Source organism: Aedes albopictus, chromosome 3 (genome assembly GCF_035046485.1).
Source record: "Aedes albopictus strain Foshan chromosome 3, AalbF5, whole genome shotgun sequence".
Taxonomy (NCBI): domain Eukaryota; kingdom Metazoa; phylum Arthropoda; class Insecta; order Diptera; family Culicidae; genus Aedes; species Aedes albopictus.
The window spans coordinates 413,757,781-413,782,780 of record NC_085138.1 but is presented as its reverse complement, the minus strand read 5'-3'; the positions used below and the strand labels follow the sequence as shown (position 1 = coordinate 413,782,780).

Genomic DNA, 25,000 nt, shown 5'->3' with positions numbered 1-25,000 from the left:
ATCCTGGAAGGATTTCCCTCGAAATCCTGGAAGGATTTCCCTCGAAATCCTGGAAGGATTTCCCTCGAAATCCTGGAAGGATTTCCCTCGAAATCCTGGAAGGATTTCCCTCGAAATCCTGGAAGGATTTCCCTCGAAATCCTGGAAGGATTTCCCTCGAAATCCTGGAAGGATTTCCCTCGAAATCCTGGAAGGATTTCCCTCGAAATCCTTGAAGGATTTCCCTCGAAATCCTGGAAGGATTTCCTTCGAAATCCTGGAAGGATTTCCCTTGAAATCCTGGAAGGATTTCCCTCGAAATCCTGGAAGGATTTCCCTCGAAATCCTGGAAGGATTTCCCTCGAAATCCTGGAAGGATTTCCCTCGAAATCCTGGAAGTATTTCCCTCGAAATCCTGGAAGGATTTCCCTCGAAATCCTGGAAGGATTTCCCTCGAAATCCTGGAAGGATTTCCCTCGAAATCCTGGAAGGATTTCCCTCGAAATCCTGGAAGGATTTCCCTCGAAATCCTCGGAGGATTTCCCTCGAAATCCTCGGAGGATTTCCCTCGAAATCCTCGGAGGATTTCCCTCGAAACGCAATTTTTAGGAGAGGTACAACAGAATAATCATAGAAGCAACAAACAAATTCTGCAGTACAGTCATAGCACAATCATGGGTCACCCACAATTATGGGTCAATTCCATTTGAATTGCATGGTGAACTGTCTGACTAATAATTGTGACAGAGTGACCCATAATTGTGCAATGACTGTAAATCAGTGATTGAAATCTGAAACAAAATTGATAAAAATCATTTTAGCACTAGAGGTTCGACCTTAATAACTGTGAAAGCACTCCCCTTCCAAACATTCCTATAAATTCTCCGAAGATTTCCCACAGCAGCGTGCGTACATTACCTTACACGTAGGCCGCCCCGAACCTAATTTGACAGCCCAATAACATCGCATTTGAATTTTTAATTTTGAAGCCATCCATCCGCACCTGACGACTGAATTTATACGTCCACTCAATGACCCGCATAACAATGAATTCATCACAGTCGAGTCAACCTCGTCGTCGTCGTCCTCATCGCTCGCCTGCGTGTCTCTCATGAGAGGCGAGTCGATCGCCGTCGTCATGCCATGCCACAAATCGCTTCAAATTCCTCGAAAAACAAACACTTTCAACTTTCGACTAATCTTCCGCTAAACTGGGCTAATCACTCTAATTATGTCGGTTCGAACTGTTGTCTGCCAGGCCTGGGGTTGGACGACGAGGATGAGGAGGCAGAAAAAAACAGAGACATCGACAAAGAGCTGGCAGCCGGCGCACGCTTGATTCGTCGTCTATCCGGTCGTCGTCCGTTCGCACTCCTCGCGCGTCAGTGTTCGTCAATCGCGCGCACAGCAAACCTACCCCTTTCGGCGGCCTCGTCCTTCGTCTCATCTCACCTAAGACCGCGCAGCTCAGTAATGAAACACAACAAAAACAAAACCACGCTCGCCGCTCTCACATGACATGAATGTGTCACAATTAAATAATTTGAATTTTAGAGACCATCAGCACAGGCAGCCCCAGCAGCAGTCGCGAGTAGTCGTCTAGAAGCCAAAAGTGGGATTGAAAGTGACTAACAAGTGAACATTCCAAGCATTCGTTAAATTTTTTTTCTGAGCAATTATAGGTGGTGGTCTAGATCTCTTTTCAAACTGGTTGTGATTGAGATTAATGCAAGTCTAGATCTTATCGAGATCTCAACTGGATTAATCAATAACTTGTCTAGATTTTTTCGCATTTGAATCAGACGAAATGTGGATCTCATCCAGATGGAAATCGAATCTCATGCAAATGGAATCCAGATGGGATCTGGATCTCATCCAGATGGGATCTGGATCTCATCCAGATGGGATCTGGATCTCATCCAGATGGGATCTGGATCTCATCCAGATGGAATGTGGATCTCATCCAGGTGGAATCTGGGTCTAATCCAGACGTAATCTGGAAATCGTCCAGATGGAATCTGGATCTAATCCAGATGTAACCTGGAAATCGTCCAGATGGAATCTGGATTTCATCCAGATGGAATCTGGATCTCACGCAAATGGGATCTGGATCTTATCCAGATGGAATCTGGATCTCACGCAAATGGGATCTGGATCTTATCCAGATGGGATCTAGATCTCATCCAGATGGAATCTGGATCTCATCCATATGGAATGTGGATCTCATCCAGATGGAATGTGGATCTCATCCAAATGAAATCTGGATTTCATCTGAATGGATTTTGGATTTCATCTGGATCTCATTCAGACGGATTCTGGATCTCATCCAGACGGATTCTGGATCTCATCCAGATGGAATGTGGATCTCATCCAAATGGGGTCTGGATCTTATCCAGATGGTATCTGGATCTCATCCAGATGGAATATGGATCTCATCCAAATGATATTTGGATGTCATCCAGATTATATCTGGATAGCATACAGATGGAATATGGATCTCATCCAGATGGAATCATGATCACAAACGTATTACATATCATTATCTGTGATTTCAATGATATAAAAAAAAGATATGCTTTAAACTTCATCAAAACACACTTAGGACCGTTTGAAATGTTCCGCCACCCTGATTCTCGCAGCGGATGCGGTGCAAAGCCATGCTCACGCCAGCCGGGAAGAGCTTAGAAGAGTGATATTGTAACACAAATATAACACGAAAGAAGTGTGACAAGTTGTTTATCACAAACCGACTCGCCCCTCTTTCTCTTTCTTCCGGTCGATCGTACTGCCGCCGGCCACCGCAACAAACCAAATAGTGCAGAGCCACTGCCACCGCCGAACATCGTCGCCTGCGTGTGTGAACGTCTTCTAAAACTTGCTGACTTGCTTGCTTGGTTGGTATATCTACGACTAGTGCTGCGCACTGTTGACCGGCTTGCCTACCTACATTTCGAAAAATAGATTCCTCTGTCTTTCGAAAGAGAGCACAGTACGGGTAGGTACACTCGGAAAAATTGTCACTGAAATTTAATAGACAAAACCCCAATTCTGACTTTACATTAAGAGGTTTAAGTTGCTTCTGAAAATGTAACCTAAGTAACATTTTAGGTTTAATCGTGCAATTTGTCATCCAAGATACATACTTGGTTTTATCATGGTTTTTAATCAGACTCAACCCATTGATTGGAATCGGTGGGTCGATCCCGACGATGAAACGGAGCATTATAAACGTGTTCGGGGCCACCAAGATTACGCAGTAATGGCGAAGAAAATTGTCTCAAAAAAGTTTAAACCACAATTTTACGGGTTTAAAACTGATTTAAAACCATGATAAAACCAAAAATACAGCTTGGATATTTACTGCCACGAATTTTCAACTGAAAAGTATCGCAAGCAACAATACTTGGGACCAGACAGACCAATTTGATTTCAAGAGGTTTTGAAAACCGTCTTAAATCCAAGATGATTCATTTTTGGTTTTACGATGGCGTTTATAACCGCTTCCAATCTACTTGACATGGAAATGTTACTTGGAAAACCACTCCTTAGCTTCTTTAGTTTCTTTAGAATACAAACAAATCCACTGAATCGGCTGCATTGAACAATCTGTGCCGGAAGTCAACCAACACCCACGTAACAATTTCACTCAGTGTAAGAGCAAGTCAGCAAGTGAGCGCGCTGCTTGATCAATCAGTCAAAACTTTCCGGTCACGAGGAGCTTACCATCCCATCCATTGCGTTGTATTGTGGGATAGATGATGTGATGTTGCGTTTTTTCCGGTTGTTTTGGTTTGCTGCTGTTGGTGTCGTCACGATCAATCAGAAAATTCAGGTTAGGCTGTTTGGGATCGAGATGAAATTCCTGCAGGCGATATGGCTTTGGGAATTGGATTTGAAATAGGACATTTCTTAGACAAAAGTTTTTCAGGAAAAAATATCTATGGTCACCAGTTGTCCTATTTTACCTCGGATGATTCCTGCCAAGAACTCATTTCTCAAGTATGACAGTCGTTCATTCCTATTAGAAAAAGCAGGAAACCTTCTTGAATCGGCTGAAGTTGCATATGAATTGTTTGAAGGTTAATTTCTGTGAAAATCGATTGATGCCCCGCTACTTTCGGAATGAACTTTTCTACCGATGAACCGAATTCACTCGGTCCGATAATTTTGACAATAGAGCGGGGCCATTTCCAATCAGAATCGTCCAATTCTGATTGGAAACTGCCCCCCTCCTGTGCCAAAATTATCGGACCGAGTGAATTCTTTTTTTTTCGGTGGATAAGTCCATCGGCTACGAATTCATTCCTGTCAGAATCGGGTGAAAGTTCATTCATGTTGCAATCGGGAGAGCATTTATTCTTGTCGGAATCGAGTTGGGATTCGTTCTTGAGGAGTCGAGTTGGGATTCGTTGCTATCGGATTCGATTTAGATTTTATTCCTATCAGAAATGTTTGAAAATGTTGTGGGGATTCATTCCTTTTAAGATCAGAAATCATTCCTGAGGGAGTTGAGGTTCCTTCTTGCACAGGGAAAAATTTCAACTCAGAGGCTGAGTTGGCCTTACTCAGAAATCGAAAAATCCTTTGTTTTCTTACTCAGTTTCCGTTAAAAGTGGGACAACCCATTGCCAATGGGTTGTCCCACTTTTAGCCGAAACTGAGTAAGAAAACAAAGGATTTCTCGATTTCTGAGTAAGGCCAACTCAGTCATTGAGTAGAAATTTTTCTCGGTGTGCTGGAATCGGTTCAAGCTTCATTTCTTGTCGGAATCAATTATGAGTTCATCTTCGTCAGAATCGTTTAGAATTCAACCGTTTAAAAGATAAACATCACTTGGAACTAAACGGTTTAATCGTTTAATAGGAATAGACTTACCCGCTGGTGAACCGAATTCACTAGGCGCTAGAATTTTGACACTAGAGCGCGGTCTTTTCCAATCAGAATTGGAAAATTCTGATAAGAAATGGTTTTGCTCCAGTGTCAAAATTGTCGGATCGACTGAATTTGGTTCACCAGTGGATAAGTCCGTACGATGCTGTCGGAATCGATTAAGGTTGAAGGATTCGTCATTGACAACATCGTCATCATTGAAATTTCAAAAGCAGTTTTCTCGTTCAAAACACAAATGTTAATAATGAAAATGTATTCACTGTATTTCAGATGGAGAATGGAATACAGTGAATACATTTTCATAACGAACATTTGTGTTTTGAACGAGAAAACTGCTTTCGAAATTTCAATGATGACGGAGTTGTCAATGACGAATCCTTCAACCTTAATGTCGGTTTGGGAAACTTCGGAAACGGTTTTGGGTTCATCTCTGTCAGAATGAATGGACTTATCCACCGAGGAACAAAATTCACTAGGTTCGAGAATTTTGACACTAGAGCGGGCCCTTTCCAATCAGAATCGTCTAATTCTGATTGGAAACGAACCCCCCCCCCCCTCTAGTGTCTAAATTCTCGGACCGAGTGAATTCGGTTCATCGGTGGATAAGTCCATTGAAACAATCGATTAAGAATTCATTCCCATAGGAAGCGCAACGGGTGAGGATTGATTTCAGTCAGAATCGGGTACCGATCAGTTTATTCAGCTCTTGCCAGATCTGGTTGGGATTAGTTATCACAATATTTGGTTCATATCTGTCGATAATAGTTGAGAATCCTGTCAGAATTGAGGTTCATTTATGTCGAAGTCGATTGATGATTCACTCATGGACTGATCCACCGGTTTACTAAATTTACTCGGCTCGAAAATTTGTACAGTAGAGCGGGGCCATTTCCAATCAGAATTGGGAGATTCTGATTGGAAATGGCTAAGTCAGGTGTTCTTCGAAACCGGTGAGAAGTTCATCAGTGTTGGGCTCGGTTTGTGATTGATTCTTATTGGATTTAAGGTTTATTCCTGTCGGAATCGTTTGTGCATTCACTCCTAATCGGAAACGATTTTGGGTTCGTTTTTGTGTGATTCGGCCTTTGTTTGAGGAATCACTCGATGGACCGAATTAACTCGGTCCGAGAATTTTGACACTAGAGCGGGGTCGTTTATAATCAGAATTGGCCTCGCTCTAGTCCCAAAATTTTTTACCCGAGTGAATTTTGTTCATCGGTGGAATTGTCCTTGAGGAATCATTTGAGAAATTTCTTTCGGAACCGCTTCAACCTTGCTGGAATTGTCTGTCTGAATTGATATTCGGTTCTACATTTTTGGAATCGTGGAGGATTCGTTAACATCTGAAGGATGCAATCCACTCGTTAAATAAGACTGCATTACTGTCACAACTTGGAGTAATCATTTTTGTTGTAATTCGGAGACGGTTGCTAGACCAATTTAGTGGGGGCTCTGCTCACGAATTTCTAGTGCGATGATTGTTCATTCCTGTCGAAATAGATCGATGGTTCATTATTGTTATCAGAATCGGCTGAGGATTCATTCTACTCGGAATACATAGCCTCCAGATGCCTCGAATTCACTCGGTCCAAGAATTTTTACACTAGAGCTGGGCCAAACAGTCTCCCAATTCTGATTGGAAACAGCCCCGCTGTAGTGTCAAAAATGTCGGACCGAATGGATTCCGATCATCGGTGGACAAGTCCATAAGAGCCTAACGGAATCGGGAAAGAATTCATTCCAATAGGATTCAGGATACCCTTTTGTAAATATTCCACTAGGAATTCCTCCAGGAATATTTCCACCACGAATTCCACTAGGAATTCCACCAGGAATTCTATCAGGAATTCTTCCAGTAATTCCACTATGAATTCCATCAGGAATTCCACGAGGAATTCCACCAGGAATTACACCAGGAATTCCATCAGGAATTCCACTAGGAATTCCATTAGCAATTACACTAGGAATTCCACTAGGAATTCCATCAGGAATTCCACTAGGAGTTCCCCTAGGAATCCCTAGTGGAATTCCACTAGGAATTCCATCTGAATTCCACTAGGAATTCCATCTGGAATTCCACTAGGAATTCCATCTGGAATTCCACCAGGAATTCCATCTGGAATTCCACTAGGAATTCCATCTGGAATTCCACCAGGAATTCCATCTGGAATTCCACTAGGAATTCCATCTGGAATTCCACTAGGAATTCCATCTGGGATTCCACTAGGAATTCCATCTGGAATTCCACTAGGAATTCCATCTGGAATTCCACTAGGAATTCCATCTGGAATTCCACTAGGAATTCCATCTGGAATTCCACTTGTAATTCCATCTGGAATTCCACTAGGAATTCCATCTGGAATTCCACTAGGAATTCCATCTGGAATTCCACTTGGAATTCCACTAGGAATTTCATCTGGAATTTCACTAGGAATTCCATCTGGAATTCCACTACGAATTCCATCAGGAATTTTATCAGTAATTCCATCTGGAATTCCATCAGGAATTCAATTAGGAATTCCATCAGGAATTCCATCAGGAATTCCACCAGGAATTCCATCAGGAATTCCACTAGGAATTCCATCAGGAATTCCATCACGAATTCCACTAGGAATTCCATCACGAATTCCACTAGGAATTCCATCAGGAATTCCACTAGGAATTCCATCAGGAATTCCATCACGAATTCCACTAGGAATTCCATCACGAATTCCACTAGGAATTCCATCAGGAATTCCACTAGGAATTTCATCAGGAATTCCACTAGGAATTCCATCAGGAATTCCACTAGGAATTCCATCAGGAATTCCACTAGGAATTCCATCAGGAATTCCACTAGGAATTCCATCAGGAATTCCACTAGGAATTCCATCAGGAATTCCACTAGGAATTCCATCAGGAATTCCACTAGGAATTCCATCAGGAATTCCACTAGGAATTCCATCAGGAATTCCACTAGGAATTCCATCAGGAATTCCACCAGGAATTCCATCAGGAATTCCACCAGGAATTCCATCAGGAATTCCACTAGGAATTCCATCAGGAATTCCACTAGGAATTCCATCAGGAATTCCACTAGGAATTCCATCAGGAATTCCACTAGGAATTCCATCAGGAATTCCACTAGGAATTCCATCAGGAATTCCACTAGGAATTCCATCAGGAATTCCACTAGGAATTCCATCAGGAATTCCACTAGGAATTCCATTAGGAATTCCACTAGGAATTCCATCAGGAATTCCACTAGGAATTCCATCAGGAATTCCACTAGGAATTCCATCAGGAATTCCACTAGGAATTCCATCAGGAATTCCACTAGGAATTCCATCAGGAATTCCACTAGGAATTCCATCAGGAATTCCACTACGAATTCCATCAGGAATTCCACTACGAATTCCATCAGGAATTCCACTAGGAATTCCACTAGGAATTCCATCAGGAATTCCACTAGGAATTCCATCAGGAATTCCACTAGGAATTCCATCAGGAATTCCACCAGGAATTCCATCAGGAATTCCACCAGGAATTCCATTAGGAATTCCACCAGGAATTCCATCAGGAATTCCACCAGGAATTCCATCAGGAATTCCACCAGGAATTCCATCAGGAATTCCACCAGGAATTCCATCAGGAATTCCACCAGGAATTCCATCAGGAATTCCACCAGGAATTCCATCAGGAATTCCACCAGGAATTCCATCAGGAATTCCACCAGGAATTCCATCAGGAATTCCACCAGGAATTCCATCAGGAATTCCAACAGGAATTCTATCAGGAATTCCACCTGGAATTCTATCAGGAATTCCACCAGGAATTCCATCAGGAATTCCACCAGGAATTCCATCAGGAATTCCACCAGGAATTCCATCAGGAATTCCACTAGGAATTCCATCAGGAATTCCACTAGGAATTCCATCAGGAATTCCACTAGGAATTCCATCAGGAATTCCATCACGAATTCCACTAGGAATTCCATCACGAATTCCACTAGGAATTCCATCACGAATTCCACTAGAAATTTCATCAGGAATTCCACTAGGAATTCCATCAGGAATTCCACTAGGAATTCCATCAGGAATTCCACTAGGAATTCCATCAGGAATTCCACTAGGAATTCCATCAGGAATTCCACTAGGAATTCCATCAGGAATTCCACTAGGAATTCCATCAGGAATTCCACTAGGAATTCCATCAGGAATTCCACTAGGAATTCCATCAGGAATTCCACTAGGAATTCCATCAGGAATTCCACTAGGAATTCCGTCAGGAATTCCACTAGGAATTCCGTCAGGAATTCCACTAGGAATTCCATCAGGAATTCCACTAGGAATTCCATTAGGAATTCCACTAGGAATTCCATTAGGAATTCCACTAGGAATTCCATCAGGAATTCCACTAGGAATTCCATCAGGAATTCCACTAGGAATTCCATCAGGAATTCCACTAGGAATTCCATCAGGAATTCCACTAGGAATTCCATCAGGAATTCCACTAGGAATTCCATCAGGAATTCCACTAGGAATTCCATCAGGAATTCCACTAGGAATTCCATCAGGAATTCCACTAGGAATTCCATCAGGAATTCCACTAGGAATTCCATCAGGAATTCCACTAGGAATTCCATCAGGAATTCCACTAGGAATTCCATCAGGAATTCCACTAGGAATTCCATCAGGAATTCCACTAGGAATTCCATCAGGAATTCCACTAGGAATTCCATCAGGAATTCCACTAGGAATTCCATCAGGAATTCCACTAGGAATTCCATCAGGAATTCCACTAGGAATTCCATCAGGAATTCCACCAGGAATTCCATCAGGAATTCCACCAGGAATTCTATCAGGAATTCCACTAGGAATTCCATCAGTAATTCCACTAGGAATTCCATCAGGAATTCCACTAGGAATTCCATCAGGAATTCCAGTAGGAATTCCATCAGGAATTCCACTAGGAATTCCATCAGGAATTCCACTAGGAATTCCATCAGGAATTCCACTAGGAATTCCATCAGGAATTCCACTAGGAATTCCATCAGGAATTCCACTAGGAATTCCATCAGGAATTCCACTAGGAATTCCATCAGGAATTCCACTAGGAATTCCATCAGGAATTCCACTAGGAATTCCATCAGGAATTCCACTAGGAATTCCATCAGGAATTCCACTAGGAATTCCATCAGGAATTCCATCAGGAATTTCACTAGGAATTCCATCAGGAATTCCACTAGGAATTCCATCAGGAATTCCACTAGGAATTCCATCAGGAATTCCACTAGGAATTCCATCAGGAATTCCACTAGGAATTCCATCAGGAATTCCACTAGGAATTCCATCAGGAATTCCACTAGGAATTCCATCAGGAATTCCACTAGGAATTCCATCAGGGATTCCACTAGGAATTCCATCAGGAATTCCACTACGAATTCCACTAGGAATTCCATCAGGAATTCCACTAGGAATTCCACTAGGAATTCCATCAGGAATTCCATTAGGAATTCCACCAGGAATTCCATCAGGAATTCCACCAGGAATTCCATCAGGAATTCCACCAGGAATTCCATCAGGAATTCCACCAGGAATTCTATCAGGAATTCCACCAGGAATTCCATCAGGAATTCCTCCAGGAATTCCATCAGGAATTCCACCAGGAATTCCATCAGGAATTCCACCAGGAATTCCATCAGGAATTCCACCAGGAATTCTATCAGGAATTCCACCAGGAATTCTATCAGGAATTCCACCAGGAATTCCATCAGGAATTCCTCCAGGAATTCCATCAGGAATTCCTCCAGGAATTCCATCAGGAATTCCTCCAGGAATTCCATCAGGAATTCCTCCAGGAATTCCATCAGGAATTCCTCCAGGAATTCCATCAGGAATTCCTCCAGGAATTCCATCAGGAATTCCTCCAGGAATTCCATCAGGAATTCCTCCAGGAATTCCATCAGGAATTCCTCCAGGAATTCCATCAGGAATTCCTCCAGGAATTCCATCAGGAATTCCACCAGGAATTCGATTAGGAATTCCACCAGGAATTCCACCAGAAATTCCACCAGGCGTTTCACCAGGAATTCCACCAGGAATTCCACCAGGAATTCCATCAGGAATTCCACCAGGAATTCCATCAGGAACTCCACCAGGAATTCCATCAGGAATTCCACCAGGAATTCGATTAGGAATTCCACCAGGAATTCCACCAGGAATTCCACCAGGCGTTTCACCAGGAATTCCACCAGGAATTCCACCAGGAATTCCATCAGGAATTCCACCAGGAATTCCATCAGGAATTCCACCAGGAATTCCATCAGGAATTCCACCAGGAATTCCATCAGGAATTCCACCAGGAATTCCATCAGGAATACCACCAGGAATTCCATCAGGAATTCCACCAGCAATTCCATCAGGAATTCCACCAGGAATTCCATCAGGAATTCCACCAGGAATTCCATCCAGGAATTCCACCAGGAATTCCATCAGGAATTCCATCAGGAATTCCACTAGGAATTCCATCAGGAATTCCACTAGGAATTCCATCAGGAATTCCAACAGGAATTCCATCAGGAATTCCAACAGGAATTCCATCAGGAATTCCAACAGGAATTCCAACAGGAATTCCACCAGGAATTCCAACAGGAATTCCAACAGGAATTCCACCAGGAATTCCAACAGGAATTCCACCAGGAATTCCATCAGGAATTCCACCAGGAATTCCATCAGGAATTCCACCAGGAATTCCATCAGGAATGCCACCAGGAATTCCATCAGGAATTCCACCAGGAATTCCATCAGGAATTCCACTAGGAATTCCATCAAGAATTCCACTAGGAATTCCATCAGGAATTCCACTAGGAATTCCATCAGGAATTCCACTAGGAATTCCATTAGGAATTCCAACAGGAATTCCATCAGGAATTCCAACAGGAATTCCATCAGGAATTCCAACAGGAATTCCACCAGGAATTCCACCAGGAATTCCATCAGGAATTCCACCAGGAAAACTGGAGGTTTGAGTGTTCGACTGTTTGGATGCACTAGATGTTGGATTTCTCGTCTATGCAGTCTCCAAACTCCTTGGAACGCCAACAGGGACGAATTAAACCCGTTGCCGTTCCAAGGAGTTTGGAGTCTGCATAGCCGAGAAATCCAACATCTATTTCACCAGGAATTCCACCAGGAATTTCACCAGGAATTCCACCAGGAATTTCACCAGGAATTCCACCAGGAATTCCGATTTCATAGATTTCAATCATCTGTTCGGCGCGTCCATCGTTAAACTCGGTCCGCTAGAGAGGCATAGAGCTCGGCATACCTCTACGCAGAATCAACAAGCCTAGAGACACAAGAGCTTAGCAGCTCCTCGTCATCTTCGTCGTCGTCGTCGTCGTCATCTTGGTCTTGGGCTTGGTCCAGCCTAGGTATATGTGTTTGTGTGTGTGTGTATGCGTGAGTACGAGCGTGGAATGTTGTTTTTCTTCGCTATCTGTGTTCAAAGCTCTGCGCCATCATCGTCTTCGTCGTCGTCGTCGCCTCCGTAGTTGGTTTTGGGATGTTTCTGTTTGTTGTTGATACCGTTTGTGAGAGAGAGTGGCCGCGCGATCATATCACCACCATACAATACCATAACACCATCCATCCATCCACATCGACATCCAAACGTGGTGAGGCCCTTCCACATTATTGCTACGGTTGTACCGAAGTGGGTAGTGGTGTTGGTGGTGCTTTGCTGTTTGATTATTTTGTATTTTAAATTCCAAATTGCCTCTCATTTCACTCGGCGCGAACTTTAGACTGTTGAACGGCGATGATGACGGTGATGGTGATGATGATGATGATGATGATGTTAATGATGGTTGTGGCGTTGATGGTAACGATGATGACGGTGATGATGGACGGGGCCTTGCCGGACCACATCAGGCAGCGGCCAGAAGAAGTGATAATGATGCATTGGTGGATCGCCACAGCCAGCAGTGTGGAATACAAATTCGTTCACGCTTGGCTCGAGAAACGCGGACGGACTCTGGCGTGTTTTCGTTCGTCGATTCATTCATAGTTTCACCGACGACGACGACGCAGACGCCGCCATTGATAGCGCGAGTGGCGTTATGAATGAAATGTGGCGTTCGAAAGCGATTGCAATGGGTTTTTAAATTACTTGTTAAGCTGGAAACGGTTGCCCTCGAAGTGTTGCGGTTGAAATACAAGAAAATAGAGGAAGATAATAACATGAAATCAATTGATTTAAATTATATCAAGAAAGCTAAGTTTACACCTAAACTATCAAAAATATCAATACAGAAGACAACATATTTTTTTTTCATCTGGAGAAATCCTGAAATTTTGAAATTGTTCATCAAAAAGTCTAGAGAATTTCAATATAACAGGGTGTCTACTACCTGAAAAAAACTTCAAAACCGGGAATCCTCAGGGAATTTTATTTAATAGGGAAAAACCTGGAATGCTCAGGGAATATCTTGAGTACATACTCAGGGAAATTTTAATCCGATAAAAAAAATTGGGTCGTATGAATAAAAACCTGGTAGTAAAAATCCATTTAGAAATTTCGCTACAAAGATTTTTTCCAGAAATTCCGTCAGGGTTTCTTCCTGGAACTTCTTTAGAAATACCTCCTGGAATGTCTCTCAGGATTTCTCATAAAATTCCTTCCGCATTTTTGACGCTATTTTTCTTGGTATTCCTTTTTGATTTTTTTTTTTCCGGAAAGGTATACTTCCGGATTCCTTCCAGGATTCCTGAATTCCAACCGATTTCTCCTGGAGTTTTTCACGGGGATGCTATTTCTTCCCGGGGTTCCTCCAGTGTTTTGCTCAAAGGAATCTTCGTAGGATTTCTACCAGAATTTATCCCGAATACTCTATAAGAATTTCTGTCGGGATAAATCGTGGAATTTCTTTCGACATTCCTCATGGACATTTTACGCGATTCCTTCCGGTGTTCCTCTTGGGACTTCCCCAGAAGATCTTCCCAGAATTTCTTTCAGAGTTGCTAAAGGAGTTGCCAGGAATAACTCCTGGGGTTTCTACTTAAGTTCCTCCAAGGGTTTCTGAAGGAGTTTTCACGAATTTACTGAGATTTCTTTCATTTTTTTCCTATGATATCTTCAAACAATTGCTTTGGGCTTTCTTCAAGATGTTCTTCCTGGTCTCCTACAGGAATTTCCTAAAAGTTTTCGCGAGGTTTTTTTTTTAAGTTTTACCTGAGATTTCTCTCGGAGTATCTCCTGAAACGTCTCTCAGAAGATTCCTTCCGATGTTGGTCATGAGATGTCTCTCAGAGTTTTTCTTAATTTACCCTGGACTTTCAACTAAGATTTTTTTCCAGAGTGCCTTCTGAGATTTCCACAGCAGTTATTGCTGCAAGTTGAAACGGGTGGGTCAGTGGCGTAGTAAGGGGGGTGCGATGGGTGCGGTCCGCACCGGGCCCCCGATTTCAGGGGGCCTCCAAATCAAGGAATGTTTCTAACACTAATTTGAATAAAGTTCTTGAAATACCGAATGATTCCTATGAGTTCAACACTTCGCAGAACTGCTGATAGGTATGTGGGGGCCCCTTCGTGATTATCAAGAAATTACAAGAAAAATGTGTTAGAATTATTAATAGCAGGACCAAACATAGTTGCTGACTTAGGTTAAGGTAGCACTTGAAATTCAGGGGCCGCATTTATGAAAATTAAGATCTGAACACATGTCAGGTCAAAACCGTAATTACAATAGTTTGTCGATTTTTTTTTTGCTTTCGTATTTGATAAATAAGTACAATCAACGTATGCCAACGATTTCATCAAGTATTTCTCTCCAAGTATTCCTTGAAGGGTTTCTGCAAGAATTCCTTCGGGCAAGTAAATACTTACCTTGCCTTCGGGAATATGCATTACGATTCATCTAGCAGTTACTTCAAAGACTTCTACAAAAAAAAATCTAAGATTTACTTCAGAACTTTTTTTATGGATTGCTTCAGAAATTCGTCTAAGCATTGATTTTGGAATACTTGAATTGATACCTTCAGGAACACCTCCAAGAATTTCTTCAGGAATGTCTTCAAAAAATTATCAAGGAATCCTTCGAAAATTCTTTCAAGGATTTTTTTTGCGAGTTCCTTCAGGAATACCTTTTCAGATCCAAAGACTTCTCCAAGAAGGAATCTTGCAGGAGTTCCTCATGGAAACTATCTTTAAAACCCCCTGAGGGAGTTTGTGCAGGAATCCTTTGGGGATGAATGTGTTCACCTTTATAGGATTATCTGAAGGAAAACTTTGAGAAATCCCTGAAGGAATCTTTATAACGTAGCTTGAGAAAATCCTTGGAGAAAAAGAATAAGTCTTCACTGGAATTTCTTGAACGAATCGTGATAGAGTAATTGAAAAAAATGCCCAAGGAATCTTTGGACGATATCGTACAGAAATTATTGGAAGAATTTCTGAAGAAACCTTTGAAATGCTTGAACAATGCTTCGTAAGAAATCCTTGAAAGGACTTCAGGAAAAACCATTTGAGGCATTGCAAAAAGAATTCCTGCTGAAATTTCTAAAAACAAACCTTGAAAGAATTCCTAAAGGATTCCTCTGGGAAATTTGCTCAAGGGATCGTGTGGGGTAGCTCTAAAGGAATCGTTTGTTGAAATATTTAAGAAATTCTTGTTATGTTTGAAAATATCTACGGCATTACTTTCCTTAATTCTTTGTGCAATAGCTTTAGAAATATTTCAGGCAGACCCTGCTAGATTCCCTTCAGCAATTTCTTTGGAAGTTTCACCGGCAGTCCCTTTGCTAATATACCTGACAATCACTTTCAAGAGTTCCTTTCGAAATTCATTTGGCAGGTACTTTGAAAATTCCTTAGTTAATTCGTAAATTGAGGCGGCAATTTTTGAAAATTTCTCCGTTAACACTAATTTCGGCTTTCAGTCACAGAAAAAGCGTTAATTTCTCAGAAAAATTCCTATGGTAATTCCTCTGGAAATTTCATTTGATAGTTCTTTGCGGAATTCCGTCCATTGTTACTTTTGAGATTCTATGAAATACACTCTTGCGAATTAAAAAAAAAAACAAGCATTTAAAATGGAACGGCCGAAGAAAATCTCAAAGACACAAACAATTTCCTAAAAATAATCACAAAATATGTTTGAGGGAATACCAGTAAAATTTTTGTTTTTTTATTTGCCACTGTTCTTGGGAGAATTTCTGTAAAAATTCTTGAAAGAATTCTTACATTTTTTTATTTGAATCAGTTGAATCTTTAGAGAAATCACAAAATAAAGAAATTTTTGGAAAAACTTCTGAAGAAAGTTTGGGAGGAATTTCTAAAGGCCTCTTTGAAGGAAATCGTTTAGAATTTTGAATAAATCCTAAGTAGAATTCCTAAAGGAATCCCTGGAAAATAATCTAAAAGTAAACCTCTGTAGAGCTCTTGGAGAAATTATTGAATAAATCAAACAAATTAATGCTTTATCCGATTGAAAAACCTTCATAGAGGTTCCTAACAAGGTCTTTGAAGAAATTCCAAAAGATTTTTTTGAAGAATTTTTAAAAAAATTCCTGGAAAAAATCCCGTAGGAATTTTTGAAGCGATTCCTGAAGAATCCTCGATGGGCATCCTCATGAAATCTTAAACGGGCCTAATCACTTAAAAGATGAATCTATGCATTCTTAAAAAATCCTTGAAATAGTTTCAAAACAGTCTTAGGAGAAATCCTCGGAGAAACTCCTGAAGAAATTATTTGAATTTATCTTATCATATCAGGTATCTGTTGTCTTACTACTTTAGCATGTACGCTCCTATTTTCATCCCACTGAAAACAAAGAAATACAGCGCTTTTTTGTATTTTTGTTAAAAGTGGCACGAATGATAACAAAAACTACGTAATCAATCGGTGCGGTAATACCTTTGTTTTCGAATAGGATGAATTTGGCAAGTTGGCCCTACCAGGAATCCTCAGAGATTGAATAACGTATTTTCGGAGGAATTTCTGAAGGAATCAAAAATAAATCCTGGAGAAATGCTTAACTGAGATGCTGGATGGCAACTAAGAATGATTTTTGAAAAGGTTTTTTGAAAGAATTTCATAGGAGTCTGATCAAAAGTCTCTATAACAATTTTTATAAGAGTTTTTAGAGGAATGCTAGCAAAAACTCCTGAAGGAATCCTTGGGGAAACTCCTAGAGTTGATGGATAATAAAAAATTATTTTGAAGAAATCCAGAAGAATTTCCTACACAAGTTCCTCTAGAATTTTTTTTAGAGGAACTTGTGTAGGGATCCTTGAAGGATTTTTTTAAAATTATTATCTATGGATTCTTTTGAAATTACTTAAAGGATTTCTAGGACGAATCTCTTAATAAAACTTTAGAGAAACTCCTTGAAGAAACCCTGCAAACATTTTTCGAAAAAAAGCGTTGTTGTAGTTCTTAAAAAAATCTTTGGAGGAATTTCTAAAGGAGTCCTTGGAAGAAATTCTCAAGAAATCTTCAAAGGAACGCCAAGATGAGTAATCAATGCTTGAGAAAATGCCAAGATAAACTCTTGGATATATCTATGGAGAAATGCTTTACTTCCGTGGAAAAATCATTTAAGGGATAGTTGGTGGATCTCCTGAGAGAAGCTATGGAGGAATGTTTGAAGAATTTCTAGAAGGACTTTTCTTCCTCTGACGGAGTTCCATTGCTATTTTTTGGAAAAATATCTGATTGAGAAAAAAACATTGGAGATTTTTTTGTAGTGATTATTTTTAGAATTTCTTAGGTAATTATTTGATATTACAGATGAATCCTTAGAGATATTATTGATGGAATCCCTGATGGACTTTCTGAACAAATATCGAGAAATACGCGATGAAGATTTTGCAACAATCTTTTGATGTACTCTGAAGTACTTTTGAAAATATCCTCGGAGACAACACTGTAAGAATACCTAAAAGAGTGTTTAAAGAAATATTGATTGACACTCTTGCATTAAGCACTTGAAAGATTCTTGGAGACAAATTATTATTCAAGAAAGATTTTTTCAAAGAATACGGTAAAGCAATCTTTGAAGGAATTCCTAAAGGATTACTTGATGCAATTCCCAATTAAATTGTTAAAAAATTTCGCCATAATTTTTAGAAAATAATCTTACGCTTATTGATGGAACTCCGGGATGTATCTTTGCAGAAATCCCCGAGGAAATTCACGAAGGAATACAGAAAATAATTTTTGACCTTCCGTCAGTCAGTTGGCCACCACTGCCAGCATCACGCTAATGCTGAGTACAAAAGTTAGAAGAATAGATTTATCATTATAAAATTGTATATATGTAATTTTCATGGGGCCCACAAATTTGGTTCCGCACCGGGCCCCCAAATCCCTAGCTATGCCACTGGGGTGGGGCAAGATGAAACACGAAGTTTTGAAACAGATTTCAATACAATTTGGTAATTTATCCTTCGTTAAAAGATTGTTTGAATCAACAACTATGTGTTATGGCGATCAAACTGTTTATTATCATTAGAAAACATCATGTTATCCCGCTGTCTCAACTTGCCCCGGTGTACCTTACTCCTTTAGGGATTTCTCCCAAAGTTATTGCAGGGATCCTTCTACGGGTTTTCCTCAGAATGTCTCCTGAGATAACTTACGAAATACCATATAGGAAATTCCTGGAGAAATATTCAAGAGAATTCAAATAAAATCTTGCGAGAAACTCCGCAAAATGTTATTGAAGAAATCTCGACAGGAACTTCAGGAAAACCCTGACAAAAATGAGTCATCTCGAAAAAAGTTTTAGGTAAGTTCTAGTAATCCCGAGAAGAAATATTAAGGACATCCAAGGAGGAATTCTGAAAACCTCATGGAATCCTGAAAGCACCTACGGACGAAGTTCCGCGAGGAAAACAAGAGAAATATCGTAAAACTATCGGTAAAAATCCTGACATAAACTATTGGATAGCTATCCCGGAAAATTACTTAAAAAGACACGGACACTGGCTTCAGCCGGCGGCTGTACCGATTGAACAAAACTTAACATAGAGTGGCAACGGATAAGAAGCTATTCTCGTCTTAAATTTCATCGCTCGGCGCGGGACTCTAACCGCATGGCTATGAGGCTCAATCAATGACATGCTTGAAGAAACTTTGAATAGTTTTGTATGGATCTTCAGGAAGAATCCAGCGAGAATCTCTGGAAGTATATCGGAAAACCTTTGCAAGAAATATCGAGACGTACTCAAACAGATATCTCGTGAAATAATCCTGCGGAAAGCCAGGAAGAAACTTTGGAAGAAAGTCCAGGAATTACGCTCAGAAATCTTGAAAGAATTTTTGAGAAGTAGGGGAACTTTCGGTATTTTCGGCAGTTTTGTTATCTTCGTCATGGGGGGTTTTTTGAAACTATTTGAACTCAGAGTTGGCATCAAATCCTTTCCAACCAAGCTGAATATGATCAAGTTTCAGGCAATTTGGCCAACATAAATCCCTCATGACGAAGAGAACAAACCTGCCGATGATACCCTATGTCATTCATATTTTTTAGATTTCATATTTGGGTTATTTTTTGAATTAAGCTTTCAAAATTTCATCTGAAAAAACTTGGAAAACTCAGGGAATTTCATTTTTAGTTATGAGTAGACACCCTGTATAAGTTCTGGAAAACTTTCAGTTGATTTCGATAACACTTTCAATGGATTCTGTCGAAAATTTCATTCAAATTAAAAACTTAACAAAATTTCAACCTAACTTACGAAGATGATTCAACTTTCACTAATTGCGGGTAAAAGTCAACAACAAAATCTGAAAAGTTTCAATTGAAATTCTGTAGGCTTTCAACTGCGATGCTGAATAGTTTCCACTGAAACTCTGAAAAATTCAGCTGAAATTCTCTATGTTCGTGAAAACTCCGGAGATTTTTTTCCCGATTCTCTGGAGATTCTTGCTGTAATTATGGAAAATTCAAATTGATGTCGACAAAACGTTCAGTGAACTCAATCGTAATTTCCATGTAAATGCAACAAAAATTACAGAAAATATCAGAAATCTGCAGAATTTCAGCAGCAATGATGAATATTTTCAATTGAAATTCTTTTGAGTGTGCACTAAAACTCAGGAGATTCTTTTTTGAAATTTTGGTAGATTTCTTCTGTAATTATGGAGAATTTCCATTAATTTGATTTCAATTGGAATTATGTAGGCTTACAACTGCAATACTGGAGAATTTTAACCAAAATTCCGAAAATCTCCAACTGACTTTTCAACTGAAGTTCTCCAGAAACTGTGGAGACTTGTTTTTTTTCTGATATCTGGAGATTTTTTTTCTGAAATTTTGATGAATTTCAAATGATTTCTACATAAGTTCCAGTGCACAGTGGTCCACGAACCAGATTTACGAGGAAAGATGCATTCAGCGCCTTCAAATGATTTTTTAGACAAATATGGTCTTCTACAAAGTTGTGTGCGGTAGTTCTAGTTCGGCAGCAGCAAAGCATCGCGCGCTGGCTTTGCTAGATTTTTGCGATTTTTTCTCTTTTCTCCGTGAGCTCCGACGACGGGACGCCAAGCAGTCAGTAGTGTGCGGTAGTTCTAGTTCGGCAGCAGCAAAGCATCGCGCACTGGCTTTGAAAAGTGTACAGGCCGCGTTTTCATTCGGTCGTCGTCGTCGTCGTCTATTTGACTGCTCATCTTCGTACGGGGCGATTTATGATACGATAAATGCAACATCAACATTTTTTGCGATTTTAGTCAACAGACATTGAAATGTTCGTCACGTCAAGTGTCGGCCCAAGTTCCAAAGCCACGTTGGTTCAAATCACTTTATTTTCTCTTTCGTTAATTTTCGCACTTCGAAAACTATCTGAATGGTTCGTCATCTTCGATGTCGGCATGTGTTTTGTTTTAGTCCAAATGAAAATAAGTGGTTTGATATTAATAGGGTTGCATGAATCACTCCACTTACCAAAGTGAACTCATATCATGCGCCCTTTCCCCTCCCCACTAACAAAAAGTCCTTCCCATGACAGACGTGGAGACGCAGAGGTGATCTCGGTCTTTAGTAAGCAACGCACGTCATAATAACATTCCTTTCCTTCCTCGATGACCGTAAGGACGTGGCCGGCGCCGTTATTGACCTAATAAAGTTTGGAATTCTCGAAGATGCACATTGAGGACGGTAAGCTACTCCCAAGCTCCGTCTGTTGGTTCCTTGTGCAACTTCGATTGTTCTGGTCAATCACGGAGTAGCAACTACGAATAGTACGGTCATCTATGCTCATGCTCATGCTCATGCTCAAATATGGTCTTCTACAAAGTTGTTCCTAATAATAAGGCCCTCTTTCCAATGTACATAAAAATTAGGGTGGTCCATATTTCCAATGAAATTGGAATCCAAACTTTTATATTTGCAAGAATACCTATATACGTTCTTCGGTAAAGTTGTAGATTTATCAATTTTGAGAAACTTTGCTGAAGACAATGTTATGTAGCTTTAAAATTGAACGATCTAGAGATATTTTTCTGAATTAGCTTAGGGTGGTTCAAGAAAAACCGATTTTCTGGCTTTAACTTTTTCAGTTTAATTTCTCATCAAAGTCGCCGAAGAAACACTTGTAGTGCATGAGAGCATGAGTGTAGTGAGAGATGGTTGTTATCTCTTTTGGTTCAAAAGTTACAGACGTTTTTCTTTAAAAATCATAAATTATTGAAAAGGTGTTATTACGGGTTGCGGCAAACAAAATTATATCTTTTACCAGTATTTAAAAGAAGCAATATTGTTATAAAATATATCAAAAAATTAGAGGGGTGTTATTTTTGTAACTCAAGAAAAAAAAATAGTAGAAAAGTGACTATTTTTTCTAGAAAATCATTAATATCGTTTGATCGGAATGACGTAGCAACATTCTCCGCGCACGAAAATGTGCATTTTAGGAAGCTCTAAAAGTGGTTCTTTGACGACTTTGATGAGGAAATTGAAACAAAAAAGATAAAGCGTTAACTGTTTTGACCAAATTTGGAGCATTTTCCCATAGTTTTTTTTTATAGGATGACGCAAGAACAAACCGTTTTATAGCTCTATCTGTTTTGTTTTAAATTTTTCATAAAGTCGTCAAAGAACCACTTTTAGAGCTTCCAAAAACGCACATTTTCGTGCGCGGAGAATGTTGCTACGTCATTCCGTTCAAAAGATATTTTATAGAAAAAAACAGGCAATTTTCTACTATTTTTGCCTTTCTCGTACACCAAAGTGTACTGAAAGGCTATATATTCACTCAAAAAACTAATTTTCGATAGAAGGCTCGGAGGGTCAAGTCACATATACCAATCAACTCAGTTCGACTAATTGAGGTGATATCTGTATGTGTGTATGTATGTATGTATGTGTGTGTGTGTGTGTATGTATGTGTGTGTGTATGTATGGCTGTGTACAAAAAGGTCACTCACTTTTAAGGCACTTCCCATTGGCCGATTTTTCGGATTATAGCTCGAATCGAACCGGAATTTTATTGTTTGCTGTTAAAAATGGTCCGGATCGGTCAAGGCGTTCCGGAGTTATGGCCATTTGAGCGATCCGGACCAGCACCGGTAGAACTGGCCACATATAAAACTGAACCAAGCCACATCATGCGACACATCAAACTGCGGTGATTTTTGTAACCTTCAGCATGGCTGACAAATTTTGTGTGGATATCAACACAGAAGACCGAAAATTCTACAATGTCGGTCCAAAACTCAAGATGGCGGTCTAAAATCCAAAATGGCAGCTCCATATTCAAGATGGCGGCTGTATAATGGAGTTTTAAGCCCTAAACCATGCAATATGGGTATATTTTGTATAGGGAAGATGTCTGGAGTCCATAAATGGCGATTTGAATATCCAAGATGGCGGTCTAAAATCCAAGATGGCGGCTCCAAATTCAAGATGGTGGTGTTTTTGGCTCTAAATCCATGCAATAAGGGTACATTTTGTATGGGCAAGATGTCCGGAGTCCAAAAATGGTGACCAGAATATCCAAGATAGCGGTTTAAAATCCAAAATGGCGACTCCAAATTCAAGATGGCGGCTGAATAACGGAGTTTTAGGCCCTAAAACCGTGCAATAAGGGTATATTTTGTATGGGTAAAATGTCTGGAGTCCAAAAATGGCGACCTGAATATCCAATATGGCGGTCTAAATTCAAGATGGTGGCTTCAAATTCAAGATGGAGGCTGTTTGATGGATTTTTGGGCCCTAAAACTATGAAAAATGGTATAAGGAAGATATCCGGAGTCCAAAAATGGCGACCACAATTTCCAAGAGGGCGATCTAAAATCCAAAATGGCTGCTCCAAATTCAAGACGGCGGCTGTTTAAAGCAGTTTTAGACCCTAAATGCGTGTAATATGGGTATATTTGGTATAGGGAAGATGTCTGGAGTGCAAAAATGGCGACCGCAAAATGCAAAATGGTGGCCCAAACACCAAGATGGTGGCTCCAAATTCAAGATGGTGGCTGTTTAATGGCGTTGTAAGCTCTAAATCCATGTCATGGGTTTATTTGAAATAGGGACGAATTCTGGAAGCAAAAAAATAGTGACCGGAATATCCAAGATGGCGAATTAAAATCCAAGATGGCGGCTCCAAATTCAAGATGGTGGCTGTTCAATGGAGTTCTGGGCTCTAAAACCATGCAATATGGGTATATCTGGTATGGGGAAGAAGTGTGGAGTCCAAAAATAAAGACCAGAATATTCAAAATGGCGGACTTAAATCCAAAATTGCGGCTCAAAATTCAAGATAGCGGCTTTTTCTTAAGGTGAAATGGGAGAGCGTCCAGGTGCAATTTTGACTCGCATTTTTGAGAGCACCGATGTCGTCATCCACAAAACGCCCGAAAACGAAAATGCTACTCAATGTTTATCACGAGTGACCAAGGCTACTCATTGCTTTTTCAGCTCTGTTTGTTGTTTAGATGACGAGATCCATGCTTTCGGTTTTTGAAAGGCAGCCATTGTGACGGCCATCTTTGGATTCGTTCATATATGTCCTTAAGAGTTTGAGGCTCAAACATCAAAGCTACATAAACGATATGATTTCTGGTGCCATGTAATGGATTTTTGTTTAACGTATGAAAGTGTGATGTTCATCAACATGTCACTTGAATTTTGTTGAAATGTGTTTTCGAAGGCACGAGAAAGGCGCCATCACCGCTAGGTGGATTAATTAGGGTTTTTTCTTGTGTTACTAAAATAACACCTCCTTAATTTTTTGATATGTTTTATAACAATATTTCTTCTTTTGAATGCTGGCAAAATCTATTTTTTATGTTTTCCCCAACTCGTAATAACACCCTTTCAATAATTTATGATTTTTAAAGAAAAACATCTGTAACTTTTGAACCAAAAGAGATAACAATTGTCTCCGCGCACGAAACGACGCGTTTTCAAATGCTCTACAAGTGTTTCTTCGGCGACTTTGATGAGAAATTGAAACTGAAAAAGTTAAAGCCAGAAAACCGGGTTTTCTTGAACCACCCTAAACTAATTCAGAAAAACATCTCTAGATCGGTCAATTTTAAAGCTACATAAAAATTGTCTTCAGCAAAGTTGCTCGAAATTGATAAATCTACACTAAGGTGGCCCACACTTATAAACTTTATTGTTATTTTTCCAATTCATACAAGGAATAATATCAATAATGAAATCTCAATACTTTGCCTCACTTTGCCTAGGGTATAACTTTTTCACAGCCGTCGGATCACTTCGTGGTCTTCGACAAAGTTCTCTGGCATATAGTCACCTACAATAATACCAAAGGATTTGATTATTGAACGCTTACAGCACCACCTAGCGGCAAAATTCGAAAACTTAAAATTTCTGCATACATTTGGCCAATTTTTCCCATACAAACTTCAAGCGTTTTGAGCGCCCCCTTAGGCTCAACCGATTTGCTCAAATTTTGAACGTAGCTTCTGGGAGTCCAAAACAACTAATTTAGGAGGTAAGACTTGGCATTTTTCGAAAATTTTGTTTTTCATATAAGTATGGGCCACCCTAATCTACAACTTTTCCGAAGAATGTATGTACAGTGTATCAAACAATTGTCCGTACAGCAAATTTTTTGTCAAAATAATTTTTCATTCAAATGTTTGTAACTTTTTTATACATCAATCAAATACGCAGAA

General features: G+C 40.0%; 1 protein-coding gene and 1 long non-coding RNA gene across 2 annotated transcripts in view; both read left to right on the top strand.

The window, feature by feature from the left end:
- Nucleotides 1-25,000, top strand: part of LOC109431575 (titin) — a 146,331-nt gene that overhangs the window by 15,023 nt on the left and 106,308 nt on the right. The gene's annotated exons all lie outside the window — the stretch shown is intronic.
- On the top strand, nt 21,482-24,072 carry LOC134289789 (uncharacterized). The gene is made up of 2 exons (XR_009998671.1): nt 21,482-23,632; nt 23,870-24,072. It is a non-coding gene; the product is annotated as an uncharacterized LOC134289789 (long non-coding RNA).